The 18061-nt window shown below is 42.8% G+C and overlaps 1 long non-coding RNA gene across 1 annotated transcript in view; it reads left to right on the plus strand.

Annotated features, from left to right (window-relative positions):
* Nucleotides 1–18061, plus strand: part of LOC107988651 (uncharacterized) — a 61779-nt gene that overhangs the window by 39667 nt on the left and 4051 nt on the right. Inside the window, exon 2 of the long non-coding RNA XR_001760118.2 lies at nt 14432–14552. This is a non-coding gene — a long non-coding RNA (uncharacterized LOC107988651). The remainder of the gene's footprint in view (nt 1–14431; nt 14553–18061) is intronic.

Below are 18061 nucleotides of genomic sequence, written 5' to 3' on the forward strand. Positions count from 1 at the left end.
CTAAACCTAGAGGCTGAAGTTATTTTTATTTGAAAATCTGAGTATCAAAGGTCGCACAGTTGACAATGATACATTGCTGAAAGTGGTCAGAGACCAGTCTGAACTGGTTTCTGTCTTAAAAAAATGTTTGACATCAATATATTCAAACATTTGGAAGTTTAATTATATTTTTTTTTTGTTTGTTTGTTTTAAAAAAGCCTCTTCCAACAAATATATATATATATATATATGAGATGAAAATCCGTTCAGCTGCCAGCATCGTCTCACCGTGGGGCGTCAGCTGGATCAGCACAAACACTCAGCGTCAACTCATCAGTTCAAGGTTGAAGGGCCGAGAAGCAAAGTTAATGTGGGCCTATTATACAGAAACACCATTGTTTTACACACATCCTGTCCTCTGGAGCTGCTGTTGACATGTACACACACACACACACACACACACACTGACATAAGTATACGACAGCAAGGACGCCACAAAACACACACACATTTCCATACCCGTCAACCTCTGCTCACCACGCCTGGCTGTCAGGTCGGGGGTAAATGATGCTGAAATAAGAGAGAGAGAGAGAGAAATTTGGGCGAGAGACATTAGTGGCGAATGGTCAGAAATATCGGCTTCTCCAAATTAAGTTGAGGTCGTCCATGTAGACACAGGAATATGAAGAAGGTGAGGTGTGTGTGGGAGGGGGGACGGGGGGGTTGAACTTTGAACACAGCAGGATTTTACAAGGAGAGAAATCTACATAATACCTGACATGTGACTGACAGCATAGGACGGGGGGGGGCAAAGAAGAGGAGCGGGTGAAAGGGGGAGGTTAACGTAAACCAGGTTAGGACGGTGGAATATACCTCAGTGTTTTATTGGTAATTTAGTTCATTTATCTCTAATAGAATATGTATATATATTTATATATGTATATATGTATATACTGTATGTATATATATATTTGTATTCGTGTGTATATATGTCACTTCTGTCTTTGAATGATGTCCATAGTTCAAGCTAAATATTTTTCTTCTTCTGATAACTGCCAGTACGTCCATGTTTTGCTGAGATTTTATTTCAGACTTTTTTTGATCATTTATGAAGTATTTTTGACAAACTTTTATTTGTCTATAATAATTATTTCATATTTATTTCGTTTGCAACATTTAATCTTACCTTTGTTTGACATTTTACATTTCCGTCCTATTGATGAGAGTTTGTGGGAATATTTCAGGTTTTTTTTGTTAATTATTTTTTAATTCAATTTCAAATTGACCCAGTGAGTAAATTGAATCAAAGACAGAGACTTCCTGCACGTCTGTGTTTCCCGTCTCCGTCCTTCAAAGTGCTGCTGCGTCTGTCACTCGTTACGTCTCCACACACACACACACACACACACACATGCCGAGGGATGTTTTGGTTTTGTCAAAACACACACCTCTTCATGGTCCTGCTTATCTATCAGGACTTCAATCCCCTCCTGTGCTTTGAATGTAGCTTTGATACATGAGCACTGAGCGAGGGGGGGAGGGGTGAGGGAGGGAGGGAGGCGGAGGCTTAATGAGGAGAAGCGAGAGAGGTTCAGGTGGTGGAGCAGGAGGTGAGGAGGAAGAGGAGGGCTGGAAGGGAGTTGTAGGAATGAGATGAAGTGTGTGTGTGTTTCTGGTACAGCCATACTTGTGGGGACTCGTCCTGCTGGGGACGTATTGCAGGTGCTCTTTAAATGAGAAGGTTTTTATAAACTTTGTGATTCAGTTTGGATTATATAGATTAAGGCTACAGACTAAGATTAGGCATTTTTCTGTTCAGTTTGGCGGGAATCAGCAAGATAATGAAATGTCTAAATGAGGTGCTCACAAAACAGAAATAGCAGTGTGTGTGTGTGTGTGTTGTATCCATGTTAACACTGGACACACACTGAGGTTGGAGATTGAGGGAGGATGACGGCGAGCACACCTACCACTCAGAGCAGGAGACCGGGGGGGGGGTTGATGAAGGGGACCAAGAGATGAGGCTGAAGAAGTGTGTGTGTTTGTGCCCCATGTTAAATTTTCACACACACCCATATATACACCCACCATGCGACCAGTGGTCAGTCAGTGGACCCTCAGTGTGTCTGTTGTCTGACCAGCAGCTGTTTGTCTGTCGGCTTCGTCTATTTTTGTCTTCTTTTATTTCCTGTTCATCCTCTCAAATTAGAAATTGTGACCACAGATTCTTGGAGCTTCCAGAACCAGGGCAAATAAATGAATGAGCCCCAGAATTATCTGTCGGAGCCGTTAGAAGATCTAAGTGCTGTTTTCAACACATTTTTATTCAGTGAACACTTTCACTGGGAACTGGGTTTGTTTTGGTTTTTTTTTTCGTCTTTATTCAGAGAACACTTTCACTGGGAACTGAGTGGTTTGTTTTGGGGTTTTTGGTTTTGGATTTTTTTCTTATTGACCAAACAGTGATTTTACATTTACAGAAATGCAGTACCTCTAATGGCCAGACAGTGGCCTGGTAGTTACTGACACATTTGCATATTTTTAGCTAAATTTAAGACATGTAGCCATAAAACATGTAGCCTCGTTGGGCTTTATATTAGCTAAGTTTGACTCTATGCTATATAATATACATGTATAATATATATACATATACATATATATATGTATAATAACGTTGCCGTAATTCCTGACTAATGTTTAATGCGTTTATTTAAAATGAATATAATTAGGGATGTCCGTATCCATATGCCGATATTGTACAAACACTTAATTTCCGTTACCGATTTAGCGGGGTTTCTCACTTATTTTCTGCGATGCCATCTAGTGACTTTCATTTTCACATGCAGCCGTTTTTCCCCGAAAATACTTTTAAGTCACACACATCACGAAAAGCGGCGAAAACCCAGACATTGCTTAATCTGGTTTTCATTATCAAAGGAAAACCGAAAACGATTCCTACAGATATTACATAATTATGCTAACGTCCGTTGGCCGATAATATCGAACATCTTTAAATAGAACCTAATTTTTGGTTAGAGTTTTGGCTAAAATAATCCTAGGAGAAACGAAACATAAACATGTGACAGGTAGAAGATGGACATGTAGGAAGGTGTGTGTGTGTGTGTGTGTGTGTGTGTGTCCTATTCATTGCTCCTGGCCTTGTGCTTCTGCTTCTGTTAGCTGAAGGTTGAGCCGTGGGCTCCACTGAAAAGACCTGAACGTGGAGCAAAGAGCATTTTTCTCTGCGTGTTTGTTGGTGTGTGTGTGTGAGAGACAGAGATACTTACAAACACACACACACACACACACATGCTCGGATTTCTACAAACACAGGTTCCCTGTAGCCTTGGGCAGCCGTGAGTCACACACACTGTCTTTGTTCCTTCAGAACAGCTCTATAGAAAAGTAATAAAGACGGCAGAGCTGCGACAGCCAGTTCAACCATCTGTCCTGTTTTCTCTCCTCTCACCTCCGTCGTCTCTCTCACTCTCTGTCTCACCTCCTCGCTCCCTCTCTCTGTCATAATCATTTTCTCCTTATTCACTCCGTTTTTTTTTCTTCCTCCCCATCAGTCCATCTGCTGACGGTGGACGTGTCGAAACCAAAGCTGTTCATTTTTTTTCACTTTCTCCATTTTTATATTGTGTTTTCTTACTTCTCGGAGATACTACCCCCCCTCCTGCCCCACCCCACCCTGTATTCCTCCTCCCTCACTCCCTCTTCTGTCACTGTCCCACACTCTCCCTCCAGTTCCTGCTGTGTTTGCCTTCAGCCCAGCATGCCGCGCTCTCCCCCCTTAGCCTGTTCTTCTCCCCCTTTTTTCATTCGATCTGTTTTTTTCTCTGCACTTGTTTTTCTTACCTTCACCGCTTAATCACCCCCTACCCCCCCCAACAACACCTCACTTCTTGGTTTGTCTCCTCTCTCTGTCTTTAATGTTTGTCCATCGATCTTTTCTCTGTGATGACCTAAAAGTTTTAGTGACGATGTGAGGACGGCTCCAAACCCACTGCACACCTGCGTCTTATATTAGGAATGTCTGATATTCACATTTTTTCGATATCCGAGATGCGGATATTGTCCAAACACTTATATATGCAGCTGTTTACCCCCGAAACTGAGCTAAATATCGCAGGACCCTACAAGCGATTCCAGCTAATTTGGCGAAACCAAGGTATTGTACTCACAGTACTCATGTATCACATGTACAGTATATGGTACAGTTCAGACCAAGTACTTATGTATCACATGTACATTGAGTTTGTTTTTACCCTCAGTTGACATCTCTTAGTTTCTAGTTTTCTAAGCCCGATCCTCAGACGCAGCACAGGGGCCGAAATATCACAATACCCATCAGCCTTGGGCGCGGTTGCCATGGAGAAGAAACCACTCAGAGGAAAAGGAGTGGCAGCACAAGAGTTCAGAACTCTTGTTAACAGTGATCTGCAGAATTTAAAAAAAGATGAAGCTCTCTCCGACCGCTTCACGAAATTTAAAGGACTCGTATTGATTTTGCTTTAAGGCGAACCTTCGTTCTTTACATCTGTGTTCAGTGGAAGTCATTGAAACTGTTTCCTGGGTTTAATGAGATGGTAGGGAAACAAAATGCCCGCAGCGTGCTAGAGGATACAGGATATTCATTACATTTTCTAAATAAATATTTTAGACGTTGCTTTGAAACATTGACAGATTATCTTTGAATGAAAACAGTAAATGGATTTGACTGGATTCATTCTTTGAATGAGGTAAATTAGTAAAACTGAAGTACATTTTTTCACTGACCTACGGGCCGGCAACGGTCCCCGGACCGGGGGTTGGGCACCCCCGTTCTAGACAACTATGGTAAATCATCATTGTATGGTTTGAGTGTCTTGTTTCACTCCCAGGTCCGATCTCTGTGTCTTCAGCCTCCGTCCCTGTGTGTTTGAAGATTCAGGGCCACGATCCTCAACACCTGCCCATTTTCAGGGCAATAAACTTCAATTATTTCTCTATTACAACCAATCTGAGCTTTGGGGTTGAACACAAAGCCTTTCACACATTTGTAGGGTTCACAGTCCTGGGGTCATTTCGGCGTCGTATAAAAGATTGTTAGCGTTTGACACGCGGCGGCCTGCGGAGTCATCGCTTTTATTTCCCGTCCAGCCGTACTGCACCGGGACATGGAGAGAACATGGATGTGCTGAGCTAAGCTGCGGCTCTGATGGAGGGCAACGCCGCGTAGCACAGGTCTGCAGCTGACACGCAGAGGACGCAGCACCGGCGTCAAAAAAAGGTGAACCCCTCGTATGAGCCGCTTAGAACGTAGAACGATTTCATGTTTGTCTCCGGGAACGAGGCGAAAAATGTACTGACGGCAAGAAATATAAATAGCACGCAACGAAAAGCTCAGCAAATTTTTCATGTGTCTCCGTACGACGGGGCTGTGATGTCACATTTTCACCTCTTCCTGCTCTGTAGGATTGACAAAATTAAAGATTTTAAAATCCTGCGGGTGGTGGTGGGATGTGTATTTAGGCTCCTATCGACGGGGGCAGGAGAAGGTAGAGACGTTCTTTACCTTCGTCTCTGTGGAGACACAGACCAGTCGGAACTGGTTATCATTAACAACAGACACGAGTCTTAGAACTTGTTGACTGACTTTTTTTCTTTTCTTTCTCTCTGTCTCTCTGTCTCACCCTCACCCTCTCTCTCACTGGATCAACACACACACACACACCATCCTCTCTCTCACTGTATCAACACACACACACCCTCCATGTGGTAGATTTCTTCTACAGTACAGCCGTCAGCAGAGTGGCACTTCCAATAATGTGTGAGTTTCATTTAAGTTCTTATTGATCAGCTCAGCTAATGATAACCATTCATTAGAGTCTCCCTGAGTTTCCATCAGTCTGGAGCTCAGGCTGCTGGGAACGAGGGAGTTTTTTAAAAATGTGTAAAGACCAGGACCAGGACCAGGACCAGGACAGAGCTAACGTTAGCTACAACAGTCCTGGTACAGACACCAGAGCTAACGTCAGCTACAACAGTCCTGGTACAGACACCAGAGCTAACGTTAGCTACAACAGTCCTGGTACAGACACCTGAGCTAACGTCAGCTACAACAGTCCTGGTACAGGCACCAGAGCTAACATTAGCTACAACAGTCCTACGCAGGTGAAAACTGTCCGTGGCTGATGGCGCCGAGAGGGTCTGTTGACGTGGTTTCCTGACAGCTGTTTAAGGAGGAACAGGAGGAGAACAGTTCTGTGCTTGTGTTCTCCCTCTGTAAGGTTACCTTGATGGATGGAACTAATTTCTTCTCCAGAGGAGACTAATGAGGAGGGGGTCAAAGTGTCTGAAACCCATGCTCACTTTGTGCTCATCTAAAACCTAGCACGTCCGTGTGGACTTCATCAGTGTAGACACAGCAGTAGTCCACTGATGTAGGTGCAGCTAGGTGGCACTGTTTCCCAAACTCTATGGTGGCAGATGGGAGTCTTAACTTATCTTTTATTTTCTTTGATTTTTCAGTGGGGCTCGAACCAGTGATCTTTTTTTCTGTAAGGCAAACGCTCTAACCGCCCATTGTGGAGATGTAACCGTGAGTCTCGTTGAAAGACTCATTGTCTTAAGCCACGGATTTTGATCCAAGTTTGTTTATGATTTTAGACTGTGAAGTCAGACGTTGTTGCTCCGTCTGCAGTATTTTCCATCACACCTGATTTACATTTTTAAAAAAATAAAATAAAAAAACCCTCATCTCATCTCCATGTACATTGACATCCTCACATCTTGTTCTTCTCCTTTACCCTGTCCGACTTCTTCATGTTACACAGCCTCCCTGCCCTCGCCCGGGTCCACTTCCTGTCGTCTCATCAGAACTCCGTTCTCATCAGCCCGCTGCATATTTTTCCTCTGCTCTCCTACTGTTGTGTTTTTTCTTTTTTTTCTTTCAAGCAAACATTCTTTTTGTCAAAGACATGAGGAAAGTGTAATGAAAACACCTTGACCTTGACGATGAAAGATTGCAGCGTACCACAAAGATCCTTTGTGGGCAGAAAATTCAATTCAGTCCAGTTCAGTTTTTCAGTTTTCTTTTAAATCTCGCGTCTGCTGATTGAAATCCAAACCCTCGCAAAGACATCGGCATAACAGACCGAGGACGAGATGCCGCCATAGGAATATTGTTATCTTCCCACGTTGTCCAGCTTGTTGTTGTTTGAAAATTTTTTTTTTCTTTCTTTATTTCATGGTTGGACACCAGAGCTAACGTTAGCTACAACAGTCCTGGTTCAGAGATGATGATGATGATGATGATGATGATTATTATTGTTGTTGTTGTTGTTGTTGTTGTTGTCCAATCCCATCTGACCTGATTCATCCTTTTATTAACACGGCCTAACATCTAAATGCCCTCCCACTGTTGATCAAATAAGTAGTGTTATGTCCTCTCTCTCTTCTGAGACCTCTGGACCAATCAACAGCTTTTCTGCTTCATGCACCTTTGGGCAGTGGATGGAAAATAATGGGGCGGTTGAAGTGTGTTAACCACGGAGTGTTTCACACACAGCTGGAGTTAAAGTCGCTGCAGCTGCATTTGATATTTCTGCTGCTGCCAGGGTGAAAAAGTGTGATTCACATCATTATGAGTTCTCCCCCCCGATCACATGGTCAGTTTAACCTGTGGCCTATGTGGACTAGCCCACGTGGATCCCAGCCCACACACCTTTTCTCCATGTATGTTAATTATAATAATAATAATAATAACTAGCGTTGTCCGATATTAACTCTTCCCCGATATGCATTGTCCGATATTAACTCTTCCCCGATATCCGATATGCCCCCCCCCCAGGACACTCTCTGCTTCCAAGGCGGTCGTGCTAACCGCTACACGACACACGTCGGTTGTTATCAAGACATTTTCTTCTCACTTGCGTTTTCTGAAAACGATCGATGTGGAGAAAAGGCCAGAGAGAGAAAGTGAGAGGGAGGGAGAAAAAAAGAGAGGCTTTGAAATGGAGAGGAGGGGTGAGGAGAGGGAGGGTGAATTAAATCTCTTTATCAATCTTTATCAGCATCTTCATCTTTTCCTCTGCCACTCGGTCTCTCTCCTTCTCTCAGCCCCACACACCAAATGTCCCCCGAAGAAACCAGGTGCTCCATCAGCCTCCTGTACGTCCAGGCCCGTCTTCAGCTGCAGCCGCTCCGCAGGAGAGGCTCCGAGAGAGGGGGGTCGGGAGAGATGGAGATGAATGAAGGAGAGAGAGGAGGAGCACGGACGCCAAGTAAATGCAGCAGGGAGCGTTTGAAGAACACTAGGTAAACAGGAGGAGCGGGGAGTAAAGAGGAGAGAGCAGGAGAAACAAACAAAGGTGTTTTAGATTTACTGCATCAGGGGGAGAACAGAAGTACAGCTGATTCACCAGGTGTGAAAAGGTACTGCGCTGTCGGTGAGAATAAAAGTTTATTTACTGAGACTCAGGAACAGCGATATCTCCTCACTTAGTCTTCAGAACCACTGAAAAAAATATATTATTTTTAAATTTTGAAACATTTTCACACCTTATTTATGAGATGACGAGTCAAACAGAGGATTGAATGAATCTGACCGTCCTGAAAACCTGGACCAATGAATGACTGACTCCCCAGTAATTATACTGTATCGTTACAGTATCATAACTCCTGAGGGATTAATAAAGTTCTATCTATATTTGCCAGGTTTTTACAATACAATATATTGAATATATCGCCGAGGCCTATAGTATCGCAATATTCAAGATTTTGTCTTTATTTGTCACACGTTACAAGTACACGGACGGTGAAATGTCAATTTACTCCGGATTGTGTCAAGTAAGAAAAACTTTAAAAAAAAGATACAATAAATATTAAAATAAGTCTAGACAATATATCGCAATATATTGCAATATAAGGAAGAGAAACAATAAATATTAAATTAAGTCTAGACAATATTTTGCAATATATTGCAATATATCGTATCGTTGCCCCTGTATCGTGATGCGTATCGTATCGCCAGGTTGTTGCCAATAACAGGGATGTCAGTGACCTTAAAGGTGTATCTGAACCGTCGTCTGTTGACCGGCGACCGCCGTCTGTTGACCGACAACCATCGTCTGTTGACCGACGACCGCCGTCTGTAGACCGACGACCGTCGTCTGTTGACCGGCGACCGCCGACAGGGATGTCAGTGACCTTAAAGGTGTATCTGAACCGTCGTCTGTTGACCGATGACCGTCGTCTGTTGACCGACGACCGTCGTCTGTTGACCGACGACCGTCGCCTGGGGTGACCGTCGTCTGTTGACCGACGACCGTCGTCTGTGGAGGAGCTCCTCTTCTCAGTTCTCCTGCTGCTGAGGAGACTTTTTTTTTATTACTGCTCTTTTTAAACTGCAAATGAGAATAAATCCTGGTCAAAATGAGAAAATTACACATTCTGTCACACACACTCACACACTCACACACACACACACATACACACTCCCCTCCAACTCTCGTGTGTAGCTTCAACAGCACAAAGCTGCCCAGAATGGTCCAAAAATGTCATGTACTGCTGCTAATGAGCAGCGTGTGTGTGTGTGTGCGTGTGTGTGTGTGTAAAGCTGAGAGGAGTTTAGAGCGAGAGAGAAGGAGCTCACACACACACACACACACACGCTGACATTTAGTGGAAAAGTAGACTAATTTTGTTTCAGTGTCTGGTCATCAGACTGACCAGTCCTCTCTCTCTCTCTCTCTCTCCCTCACCCTTCCTCCCTCGTCCTTCCTTCCTTCTCTCTCTCTAACTCACACACACACATATTGCACTTTAACCCTTTCTCTTCATTTCAAGTTCAGTTTTTATCCCTGTAGCTTCTTGTCGCTGTAGCTAACATCCGACACTGAAAACTTTTAAGAAAAAGAAAAAAGAAGAAAATGTTTTTCTTAATGGACTAAAAAAAACACCATCATATAAGAATTAGTCGTAACTAGAGATAGATAGATATTAGCATGATTGATGTAATATCCGTAAGAATCGTTATCGTTTTTTTCCTCCGATAATGAAAAGTTTTGGGGGAAAATGGCTGTATATACAAGTGGGAGTCACTAGATGGCAGCATTTCAGCTCATTTTATTAATCTATTTTAATAATCAGGGGATTGTATGGAGAATGTTGGTGTCAGGAACTCATACAGTGGTTTGAACAGATTGATGTCGTTGATGTCGTTGATTTCGTTAATATCGTTAAAATTGTTGATTTTCTTGATGTCGTTGATGTCGTTGATGTCGTTGATGTCGTTAATATCCGACATCCGTAGTCATCACTGTAGCAGCGATCATCAAACGTCAAAACATTTTAGTTTTATCATAAAAAAAGCGACCTGATGTTAGAGAGACCTGGAAACAACAGCTCATCGAATCAATGAGGAATTATAACATTGTGCATCTGTTTTCTCTGGTGTCACCCCCCTCTTCCTCCCCCTCCCCCTCCTCCTCCCTCACCCTTATATCTCCCCCCCTACACACACACACACACACACAAACAGGTGCTAACTGAGCGTATAATTAAATAAACAGCAGTAATGTTCAGACTCCACCGTCGTGATCTGCTCAGTGTCGTCCACCTGTCTGTTCCACGCCGCGGTTTCACCTCAACACACACACACACACACACACACACACTCAGAAAAGAAAACCTCCTGCCACCTGCCCTGTTCTTTACCCATTTGCTTTGTCTGCCCTCATTAAAAGTGACGGGTGAAAATCACACACGTACACACACACTGACACACACACACGTGTTAATACACACACATCAAATCACCGTCATATTAGTGAAATATTAATATGAGCTCGGCTGCTTGATCTCCTCCTCTCATTTGTGTCGCAGCTGTTTGTGTGTGTGTTTGTGTGTGTGTGTGTGTGTGTGTGTGTGTGTACATACAGGCAAAGATGTCAAAATTCCTTTCCAGTTTTTTTCCAGTTGGTGCTCCTGCCTTACATCAACAGGGTCACCTGTTTGAGTCCAAGCCCCGACCTCACATATATTTGTATAAATATACATATATGTATATTTATATATATATACATATATATGTATAAATACACATATATAAATATACACATATATATATACATATACTGTATGTGTGTATATATGTATATGTGTGTGTATTAGGGATGTAAGGAAATATCGATACATTTTAAGAAAAAACTCAAATATATCGTCGTGTTTATAGTATCGCAATATATTGCAATATATCGTAGCGTTGTCCCTGTATCGTGATGCGTTATCGTATCGCCAGATTCTCGCCAAAACACACCCCTGTCATTTATACCAGGGAATCAATGCCATGTAGTTTGGCGACAGACGTTGTTGTGACGCTGATGCTAATTAGGTTAGCACGTGTGCTAACAGCACATGAACAGCGTTCAGTTCCGGAGACATTTTTTTTTTCCCGGTGCCTGTATTTGTGAAATAATTTGAAAAAAGACCACAGTGTGAAAAGTCATGTTTACTGCAGCCTCTCCTCCTCACCCTCCTCCCTCCTCCTTCCTCCTACACCACCTGCTGCTGCTGCCGCTGATGTTTACTTCTCTATTAGAATCTTTCTATATTGAACAGCCATGACCTTTGCCCCTCACTTGCCACCCTGGTGGACGCGTATGCAAAGAAGCTGTGTGTATACACCCGTCCAGCCCCGGCCTTTTGAGGTGAATGGAATAATTTAGTTTCAGCAGTTTGTCCTGAACTCTGGGTCTGGATCCAGGGCGACTTACTGTATTAACATTCTGACTTACACATCCGTCTGATATCAGTCTCTGGTGCTAATTGTTCGTGCGTGACATTTCTTGATTTTATTTAAAAAAACATTTTCAATCCAAGGCAAATCAGAAGCAATTAAACAGCTCGACGCAGAGTTTTGTCTCTGAGGTAAAAACCACCACTAGCCCCGTAGTCTGTCGGCAGTAACTGACTCACAGTAAAGCGTAGAAATACACTGATTGTAATTTTATCGGACAATTCGGATTTCTGATATTTTGCTAATCTTAATCTGTGTGATGTGCTGCTGGAGTTTGTGAAATGCTTCTGCTGAAAGAGAGAAAGAGGGAGAGAGAGAAAGAGGGGGAGACAGGTGAAGGAAAGTAAGAGAGATTAGTGAGAAGGTTGAAGAAAACGGGGGGGAGAGCCTGGAGGACGGGGTGGAGGGAGACGGATGTGAAGCCCCACGGAGGAGAAGCACAGTTAAAGAAGACAAAGCATTATTGCTGCTTGGTTACACAGGGACAAGTGTGGGGAGGTGGGGGTGTCTGTGTTGTCCCCCCCCCCTCACTCACGCACAAATACACACCGGGGGCAGAGGGGACGCCTGTGTGGGCACCAAGGTCTTTCCTCTCCCTAAATTAAAACCATTAATAACCAACCGGGAGACGAGGGAGAGGAGGGAGGGAGGAGGGAGAGAGGGAGGGAGGTGTGAATAAGAGAGAGGAAATGGTGTTTGGGGGAGATTTAGAGGAAAAGTCCGGTGAACCTGATGCTAACGGATAGAACCTGGTTCAACTTTCACACCTTTTTCTACCGACCATTTATTTCACTTGTCCGTTCCGTTGTTTAAGTTCACGATTTTATGTCATTTTTAAAACTTTTTTGCCGAATTCTTACGTCTCACTTCAAAGACAAAAAATACTTCAAAATGTAGTTACTTTTTGGAGTTTGTTTTTATAATTTTAACTTTTGTCTGTGTCATCTATTTACTAAGGATGTCCCCACTTTTTACCGATATCTGATATGCCAATCCCACTTTTTACCGATATCTGATATGCCAATATATAATTTTCCGATATGATAGGTGCCGTCTGCTCACGCCTCCAGGGGGCAGCCTAATTTTCCGATATGATAGTTGATTGTATGATTGTCTGCTCACGCCTCCAGGGGGCAGCCTGTTGCAGCAGATCTGCTATTAACACAAAGAAGTGTTGGCTTCAAAAATTATTTTTACCATTATAATTATGAAGCTAACGCTATAACGATTGTAACCCGTAGCAACGTCCAAGCCTAAAATGAACCAGGAACATCGTCAGCGTTCGATACCTAGCCTAGTCACCGATATTTTTTTAGTCATGTCTCATTGGCCAATGAAAAGCCCGGCGTGTACGAGCCCCGTGAGACGCGCTGGTCCTTGACTTGGGGACAAAGCTGTTGATGTCCCTCTGAGGCGTTCTCTGGTGAATGAGGTTCTAACAGTTATTGAAAAGCCTGTATGTAGTCTATTAAAGAGAAAGCCTTTTCTCACATCTCCCTCACTCTCTCCCTCTCTCTCTCTCTCTTTTTATCCGAGGTGCCATCTCTCCCGTCTCCCTCTCCAACACTTTCTTGCTCTTTTGTCCCTCCTCCACTCCTCCTCTGTCCTTGAGCAGAGAGACCCGTATTGGTTTGACACGAACATTTTTTTCTTCTTCTTCTTTTCAGTACAAAACTCACTCTGCTTCTGTGTGTGTGTGTGTGCTGATGAAAACCCAGCGAGCTGACTCAAGGCTGGCGCTACGAAAGCGGTGAACTATCTGGCAGATTTCAATGAACATAAATGAACACGTGAACACAGGACGGGGGGGAAGAAAGAGTGATGTGGTGAACCAACAGTTGCTAGGCAATTCCACTAACCTTGATGGGACGGAGAGACGTGGCTCTCTCCTCATCAGAACCACAGCCATTGGCTGCACCTGAACTGCTAATTACTGCGCAAAGAGACGCCATGTTGATGTTAGCCGGGGAACAAGTTTGACTGAAAAGTTTTTCCTCGTTTGAAAAAATGTCGTCTAGTGTCGACGTTTAGGCGCTTTGAGTTCATTGGATGTTTTAAATATAAGCCCCGCCCAGCAGTGTTGGTTAGGTTTTTATTATAGGGCTGTCAGAAATATTTATATATTTGAAATCCAGTTAATTTCAGGATATCTTTGGGTTAATTATGATAAATCACAATTCACAATTAATCATTATTAATTATGATTAATTGCATTTGTTGACAATTTATCATTATGAATTATGATTAAATGTTATTATACACGATTAATCAGTATTAATTATGATTAACAATTAGATTTATCATGATTAATTGATATAAATCAACACCCCAAGTATGACAAAAATTTACTTTATTAACTAATTTACTAACTGAAACAGAAGGACCAGTATCAGCAGGTAGGTGTCAGTGTTTCTCACCTGTTTTTTCTTTGACTAATCCAAATGATGGAATTGTTAAGATGACAGAAAATTGAAGAAAAGCTTAATTTAATTTATTTCTGAAATCATAAGAGCGTGTGAGACTATGACACATTTGGAATCTGATGAACCCCTCGTACCACTAGGGATACATTTACCATGGTTTGAGAACCACTGAGTCTTTGAATGCGTCTAGTCCTTACTTGGAGGAAAATGAAATAACAGGCGGCGTCATGTCCTCTGCTCTCAGGAAACCAGGATATCAAAGGTCAAGGCAGAGGTCAAAGGTCACCGCCTGGTTGACGGACGCCGGGGTTATTCTGCAGAAGAAGAGCGTGCTGAGTCGGCAGAAGTGGAGAACCTCGTCTGACGTGAGTGATGAAGTGATCGGGAGGCTGAAGCTGCAGAGACACGTCTGAGGCGGCGTCGGATTAGCGTTAGCCTTGTGTCCTCTTTGTTTAGCGGTGAAACGCCGAGCTGCCGCGTATGTAATTGGGCTATTAACCGTTTAATACACACCCGAGTGCCGTCCTTTAATTGCTGGTGGCGTTTCCCGCCCCAGTGGTGAGCCGCTGATCGCTGCACTCATCCCTTCTATTAGATCTAATTAAATTAGCCTCGACGTTCTGCATCTACGCCGATGATGTGACGCAAGAAAACGTTTTCACAATCAGCCGCGTTAGAAAAAAAAAAGGAGAAAAAGTGAAGCCGCTCAGAGATAATGAGGCACACACACACACACACACACACACACACATGGACTCAAACGCAGGTTTTTTCTTTTCATGTCAGTCAGAAAATAATATGCCCACTTTACAATAAATGTGTGTGTGCGTTTCATCTCTGTGTGACTGTGCCCCTGGTGGACACCACAGTCATTATTCTCCAGCACTTCTTTTCCCTCCTCTTCTTCTTCTTCTTCTTCTTCTTCAATCACTTCCTGGATTTTTCCGTCTTTTAGATCCACCGTCGTTACTGAAGACGTTCTTCGTAAACATCACATCCACTTCCTGTCTCTCAGCTTTGGTTCACGTCATGTTTTCTCTAGTGTCTGCAAATCGTCCAAGAATCGACTTTAGAATTTGGGAAAGTCGGCGGTGATTGTCAGATCGGTCGAAGTGGTTTGGTTTTAGTCTGAGTCGAAAGTCGAAACATCGAAAATATTTCAGTCGACTGAAAAAAAACAAAAACAACTTCTAACGTCCAAGTAAAGTTGGATTGGATATCTGTTCACATGTCCCGCCTTCTAGCTAGGAAGAGAGCTCTGATTGGTTCTCAACTTCAATTTTTATTCGCTGACTAATGTGTCACGATATTATCGGCCATCTTCAGTAAAAACTCACAGAGCTGCAAGTTCCACATAGTCTGTATCATGGGGTTTTTGTGTGTGTGTGTGTGTGTGTCTGCTCAGAGGTGAGTTGGACATGCGTCACACGTACACACACACACACACATACACACCTATGACCCGCTGCACGCCGATGAAATGTAGACGGAAGGTAATTAAACAGGGATCAGGCTGCTCTTTATCAAGGGCTCTTCACTGCTGGGCTGAATTAACCTCTGCCCACACACACACACACACACACACACACACACTGTGTTGAGTCTTAAGGATCCTCACTCTTGAGAAAAATGTGCGTTTGCATATATAATGACAGACCTTGTTGTTTGGTCCTTTATGGAACTGACAGAATGGAAGGACTTTTTACTTTACTTTAACGCCACAGTAGTTTCTCTCCCATTGGAAGTCAGTTTATTTCGTAGTGACGTCGAAGTCTGTCGTGTCAGTGATCACATGACTTCAGGGCGGTCACAGCAGGAAGCGGAATAAAATCAGAATAAATCGCAGTAGGTTACATTTCTTTGAGTGAGCATCGTTTCCATTTCATCGACGTGATATTAGCATAATTATGTAATATCTGTAAGAATCGTTATCCGTTTTTTTTTCTCCGATAATAAAACCCCGATAACACAATACCTGGGTTTCGCCAAATGAGGTGTGACCTAAAAATAGTTGGAGTGAAAGCCACTAGATGGCAGCATTGCAGCTCATTTTATTAATCTAGTTTAATAATCAGGGGATTGTATGGTTTGTACAGAAAAATAAATACCAGGCCTACATCAGTATTGGTTGATACTGATACTTCATCGGTTGACGTATTTGGACAATATCGATATATCAGATAACGTTTTACCATTTTTTACCATTATATGAAGACGTAGCAAAAACCTTGACTGACTGTTGCACTGATTGACACAAGAAAAAAAAAATCAACCAAAAACCCATAAAGACCTTGGAATTCCTGTTCCTTTCCTTCGTTCGTGACTAATGAATCGACACATTATTAATGACTCACGGTGCAAAGAAACATCCTTCGTCTCACACCTTGACCGTGTCAGGTCCTCCTGTTAGCATCTCCTTGTCCCTGCTCCCCCCCTGCCTCCCCCCTCTGCTCCTCCTCCTTTGTCTCTCCTTTGTTCTGGCTGTTGTTGCCGTGCCTCCTGCCTGGTCCAGGTCCATGTCTGGATCAGACGGAGCTGTTTTCCCTCCAGTGTCCAGCTGTTCTGCCACCTGTGGAGGTGAGGAACAGAGGGGGTGAATCATGAGCCAAAGGGAGGAGAGAGAGAGGGAGGGAGGGAGGGAGGTGGTCGAAGGGGGGAGGCAGATACAGAGACCTGGAAATAAAGGGAAAAATCTGGTAATTAAGAGCTTGAAGGAATATTTTATGTTCCCATTCATTCCAAGGGGAAAACCATGTGTTTACTGTTTGTGTGTTTGTGTGTGTGTTTACTGTTTGTGTTTGTGTGTGTGTTGTGGCCTGAAGCAGCAGATGCTGCCAGTCGTCAGGTTGACAGGACAGACCACAGGGTTTTATTTCTGACACCTTAATTAATCCTGTCCTGATTTGCAGTAAATATACTCTGAATATTGAATGTTTGAAAACAGCAGAGCTGTGGGCAACATATATGTATATATATGTAAGTATATATATACTGTATATATAATTATATATAAATATACATGTATGTATGTGTGTATGTATATAAGTGAGTTAATATATGTATATACATTAATGTTTACATATATAAAAAGTTGTATATTTGCATATATACATATATAAAAAAATGAGTACATCTCTCTATATATGTACATACAGTAGGTATATATGGTTAGATATGTATACATATAAATATTTATGTTTATATATATATTTATACATATGTTTATATATGTGTGTGTATATATATATATACACACACATATATGTGTACATACAGTATATGTGTATTTGACATTTCACATACATGGCATATAATGTGTAAAGAAAAGTCTGCCTTTTTTAAAATTTTTTTACAAAGTCGGTGGAAGTGTAAGACTGTGTGACATAGTGTTTTAAAGTCTCTTCTTCTCTGCCGACTTCAGACCGTCATGTTCTGAGGCTCTCAGTGACGCCTGCAGCCACAGCAGTAAATGTGCAGCTCAGGTCGCTGACTCTCAGGTCAGCAGGGACCGTAGCAGAACACAGTCTTGACTTTAATTGTCCAACCCATCACTTTACGGTCAGAGTTTTATGCCAGCACGCAGAGAGCACAGCTGGACGTGGTGAAAGGAGCCGAGAAGTTGGAGGTGTGGAGCACGGCGACCCGTAGCTCCTCGGCTCTCAGCTCTCTGTGGCTCAAACACCTTTTCTAGCTTTCATTAATTCCTGCAACATTTCAAAACTCCAAATAATACTACTACTACGATACGTCCACTAGGGGGCAGTGCTAAGTCTCACCAGTCCATCACAGGGCAAGTCAAGTCAGCGATCCCAGTGACACCAATCCAAGCGACATAAACGTCCTGGTTTTTGAGTAGTTCATCAATAAACTTAAA

Source organism: Cynoglossus semilaevis, chromosome 6 (assembly GCF_000523025.1).
Source record: "Cynoglossus semilaevis isolate Cse_v1.0 chromosome 6, Cse_v1.0, whole genome shotgun sequence".
Classification (NCBI taxonomy): domain Eukaryota; kingdom Metazoa; phylum Chordata; class Actinopteri; order Pleuronectiformes; family Cynoglossidae; genus Cynoglossus; species Cynoglossus semilaevis.